Source organism: Carassius carassius, chromosome 35, assembly GCF_963082965.1.
Source record: "Carassius carassius chromosome 35, fCarCar2.1, whole genome shotgun sequence".
Taxonomy (NCBI): domain Eukaryota; kingdom Metazoa; phylum Chordata; class Actinopteri; order Cypriniformes; family Cyprinidae; genus Carassius; species Carassius carassius.
In genome coordinates, this window is record NC_081789.1 from 27,765,517 (window position 1) to 27,770,933 (window position 5,417).

Below are 5,417 nucleotides of genomic sequence, written 5' to 3' on the forward strand. Positions count from 1 at the left end.
CATTGTCTTGTTGAAACACCCATTTTAGGGGCATTTCCTCTTCGGCATAGGGCAGCATAGTCTCTTCAAACATGGTTTTCAAAGGAAAGATTGCTATCAAAAAGCACACCTAGGTTCTTAAAGGGTTAGTTCCCCCCAAAATGAGAATTCTCTCATTAATTACTCACCTCATGTCGTTCCAAACCCATAAGACCTTCGTTCATCTTCAGAACACAAATTAAGATAAATCCGAGAGCTCTCTGACCCTCCATAGACAGCAATGCAACTGTAATATTCCCAGGTCCACAAACATAGTAAGGACATCAGTGGCTCAACTTCAGTTTTGCAAAGCTACGAAAATACTTATTGTATGCAAAGAAAGAAAAAAAAAGACTTTAGTCAGCAATTCTTCTCCCCCGAGTTACCATCTTCTGCGTGCGCGTGCTTTCCCCCCGAACATAAACAGTGCTGATTACATTGCTGGGTACTCTCCAAAATGGCAGAAAACATAATTCGGGGGAGACGAGTTGTTGAATATATATATGTATTTTTCCTTTGCAAAATTGAAGTTGAGCCACTGATGTCACGATGTCCTTACTACGTTTCTGGACCTAGGAATATTGCAGTTGCGTTGCTGTCTATGGAGGATAAGAGAGCTCATGATTAGCCATAACCCAGACCACTTTCTCAGAATACAGTGTAAAATGTATTCTCCACCATTGGACATTGTTTTATTTAATTATTATTATTATTTTTTTACAACACTAAATAACAGCAGATTTATTCCTGTTTTTGTATACTGATCAACAGAAGAAGAAAAAACTTGCATGTCAAAGTGAAACACTGAAGATTAAATAAAGACTTTATTCTATTGGGAAAAGAATGAGACTCAAGACAATTACTTTATTAGATGCAGAACACCACACATTTGTTGATTCTAATGGTCATACAGCACATAATTTCGTTTTATCTCAGAGGGGATTCTTGCAAACCTCTGTTGACAATCATATGAAACTTCTGCCCCAACAACACCATTTAATGAACAAATGAACCATATAAAGCTCCATGACTCCAGCTGCCCTATATATGGAAGTTAAATTTCAGATAGCACAGTATAATTCAATGATCTTATGTTTATATGAAAGTCATTTTTTCTGAGGGAGGAGGCAGGGTGGGGATACGTTTAGTATTTAAACACCAGATACCTTGTTCACCATATCACTTTCTAAAACCAAGGGTAAGTCATCTTCGCTTAACATATTTATAGTCATTTTCAGATATCCTTCCAGTTTCATATTGTATTTTTTTGAGACATATTTTAAACCAAACAAAACTGTGGACCTGTTTTAGTACACTTTAGGAGAACGCATTGCACAAATTGTGTAAACCTACTAAGGATGGCTGATAGCAAAAGCAAGTATTAGCTTATTTTATCATTTCATTATTTCAACAAATTTAAAAACAATACTAGCCATTGACGTGGCATTTTCAGTCTTTAAAAATATGCAATGTTTTTCCACCAGTGTCTGTGTCCCAGTGGAGCCCGACATTTGTACAAGAGCTCCTCCCTGCTGCCAAAAAGACTGCTCTTCTGTACCATCTTTCTTACCTGTGCCTGGCCAACTTCCCCAACCTGGAGAGGATCATCAGGAGTCGGGCTGTGGAAACACAGCTGTTTTTGGCTCCTCTGATGCAACTATGTTGAAAGTATTGATTCAGATTTTGTCTTGATTTCAGAAAAGTATTTTCATCTCTAGAAAAAAAAGTTGAAATAATTGGAATTAAATACACAATGTGTCATAATGAGAGCCACTTTTTTAACTGACATTTTAGGTCAAATATAAAAAATAAGAGTTTGTACACGATTTGATATGCTTCTTGTAATTTTATGTGCATTTCTTTCTTGTTACCACTGTCTTTTTTAAAAGTCTAAGATACGTGATCTCATGTCTCTTCTTCGCACAGTGTATTTTGACAAGTGAAAACCTGGTTCAGTCGCTGTTTCCCATGTTGGCAAAAGCTGTGGAGAAAAACAAAGCAGTTCTGGCAGTCAAATTTCTGGCAAAAGCACGTGTCTGGATCAAAGAAATTATCACTGAAGTGGACAGGATAGTGGAAAAGTAAGAACATTTTCCTCATGAAAACGTGTCAAAATACCTTGAGCAATTCATCTTTCTATATGAAATGTCTGTAATCAAGTGAACGTATGAGCTTATAAGCAGTGGTGTAGTGGTGCCTGGAGAAGTGTGGTATACTCTTAATTTATGCCCCTATTTAGCCAGCAAAGGATGAACAGCCTGTGTTATAAGCCGTGACATGTAAGACTAGTCTTGCATATTTAGTTCACCCCAAAATGGGCCAATAGTATTTGCACATTTTCACTTATTGTAACTTTTGCTAAACACCTTCAGGCTTCAGCAGCGTCCATTATAAAACACTCATGCTTTTAAGCCAAATACACGCTGAAAATAATAATTCTGGACATGATTCTAATCAATCTCTAATTAAATCGGTTGGGTTTTCTCTGTATTTGTTATAATGTACTGATTCAAATTAGTCAATAATTAAATATAATTTTATCATTCTGCACGCCTCCCTGACATGCACTCAAGCTCTAGACCGACTCCGCTTGCATTCACGTGATTTGTCGAGATGAGAGGCGGGTGCGGGCGCAATCATCAATCAAATTTAAAGGGAAGCCGGTGCATCCTGACCGTCTTTACTGGGTGTGTTTAGGGAATGTTTGCATTTATTCACATGTGACTTGATTAGCTAGTCATGGTAGACCGTCATGATTTTGGCTAATGCAGGACACTACTGAATGATGCGCATCAGAGGGGATTTAGAAAGCCGACTGATAAAGAAGTGGATATACGCCATATACCTGCATATACCCTCCACTACACTACTGCTTAGAAGCTAGTCACACCAACCCATTGCTATAAAATGTTATTTGACTTCAGCATTTTTTCAACTTTGTGTAGGTATGATTTACACAACAAAGATGTAGTATCATCCACCAGTGATGTTATCAAGGAAAAATTAGATACCGATAAAAAGATTAAAGAACACAACACTGAGACAATGCAGACAGAAAAAACTCTGACTGATTTGAAATTGCATCTTGAAAGTACTACTGAAGAGCTGGGTAACACCCGGCAAAAGATGAACTGCAAAATCCAGGAGATTCAAGAATTTGCCAGATCCATGAGCAAAATAAATAAACGTTTCGGAATCTTCGCTGCAATTGTTCCATTCATTGGGCCACTTGTGCAAAACATTTATGATGCTCTACATGATCCTGAAAATGTTGCCTCCATGAAGGCTCTTGAAGCTGAATTGAAAGTCCTTATTGCTGATAAGACTGTTCTGAAACAAAAGCAGTGGCACCTCCAGCTCCAGATCATTGATTGGCAGATGAAGTTTGCCCAAGCCAATTTTGACCACAGTGAGTCTGTTTTCTTTTATTAGAAATCATGATTGAGACTGTGGCAAGATTCAAGTCTAGTTTAAGACAGGGAGTGAATATGTGTCATGTTGAAGCATGTTTCTTATTTCGCCTCTGCAGATTCCATTCCCAACCCCATCCATCTAAATGATGTTCAAAGTAGCTTGTCAAAAATTCAGAGAATTCTGATTCAGCTGAAAAACTTCTGGGAGAACGTTGGTCAAATGTTGGACTACCTGGAACAAAAGACCTTTGTTGGAGAAGATCTTGTTGAAGATCTAGCTGACCTAAAAGATGAATTTCTAGAATCGATTAAAATAGCCGAAGGGGTAAAATTTGTTTACAAAATTACAAACACATTTCCAGTAAGGTCTATTTTATTTTATTTTTACTTGTACCTGAAGCAATGTTTGAGTGTTCCAGCCTAATTTTTTTCCAGCCGTTACCACTGATTTATCCAAAAGTCTAATATGACTTTTGAAATGTTTTAATTCCACAGGCTTGGAGCAGTTTTGGTGCAGGCTGTAAAAAAGCATCTGCCATCTTCAAGCTTCAATCCAAAGATGCCTACAGTTTTCTGGAGGTCAGTCCTTCCTCTCTCTCCAAGGAGCAGTGGCAAAAAGAATATAAAAGTGTAAAGGAACAACTGAAGAAAATGTACTCACCACAAACTCCGACATCCTCTTATACACCTGCTATTTCTGTGTGATCTACATGCACAGGTACATCATCCCATTTGTTTTCTTTCTCAAGATGCTGGTAATGGGACGATGATGTTTAGCTTTTTTAATGCTGTACTCATAAACTGCAGAGTTCTGTATTTCCTACTTAATGCCTAAAACACTCTTCACAAATATATATATAATACTCTGTATGCATCATCTTTTTATGAGCTCTTGCAAAAAGACTCTTGTTGAACGGATAAATAATTGGTTGAATGGTTCTCAAGTGGTTCTATTATGCCACCCACAGTTGGAATCAGCTTCTAGAAGAGATCAGATGTGCCAAATTAGTAGCCATATTTAAATCTAGACTCAAAACACGTCTTAGTACATTGCGCTATGTATAATCATTTTTATTCTTAACTGTTTTCATTCATTTAAATGCTATTTTTTAAATCATTTAAAAATGTTTAAATTCCTTGCTTTTATTATTGTGATTATTTTTGATGATTATTTTCATTCCTTTGATGTAAAGCACTTTGAATTACCATTGTGTATGAAATGTGTTATATAAATAAACTTCACCTTGGCTTGCCTTGAATAAAGTTTGACATAAGATCAGAACAATAACATAATTATTGACTTTAGTTTTATTTATTTATTTATTTTTGTTTGTTTGTTTGTTTTGTCTAAAGTCATATATTCAAGCTTCAGAAGTAAATTCTTTGTCATTTAGGCTACTACTTTTGTCAAACTGCTTTTTGCTATTACTGGATACACAAAAAAATTAAGGTTATAAAATATTTTCTTGCTTTGTTCCGATAATGAAAATCTCCCTTATACTGATGATTTTACCACTTAACCTGCACCCCTATTTTTGAGCATCTTTTTTTCTGAAAAACGACATACTTAAAATTGTCTGCAGTTCTTAAACCCTATGATCTATATTCATAACTCTCGTTTTTTTTTAAACTAGACACTTGAAATGTTGTTATCCAAGAATCATAATAATTGAAACTAGTACAGGAATAGATTAAAACATGGTCAAATATACATGAAAGTGATTCAAGATTTATTGTGAATGAAATTAACTTAGGGAAAAATGGATGAGACTTTGATGTCAAAGGACTGAAAATACCATAAAGATAAAACTGACTGACAATAAAAATGACATGAGGAGTCAACACTACATAACAAATATGTGTATGTGACAAAGTGACCTGTCCCTGTTGGTCAGCGCAGCACATACACACTGCATCTTACCTGTAATTCCCTGCTGAGCCAATGTGGGAATTTAGCATACTGGTTGCACATACACGAACAACATA

The 5,417-nt window shown here is 36.1% G+C and overlaps 1 pseudogene; it reads left to right on the forward strand.

Moving 5' to 3' along the window:
• The first annotated feature begins 1,376 nt into the window (after positions 1-1,376).
• Positions 1,377-4,265, forward strand: LOC132115840 (uncharacterized; annotated as a pseudogene).
• The last annotated feature ends 1,152 nt before the right edge of the window (positions 4,266-5,417 follow it).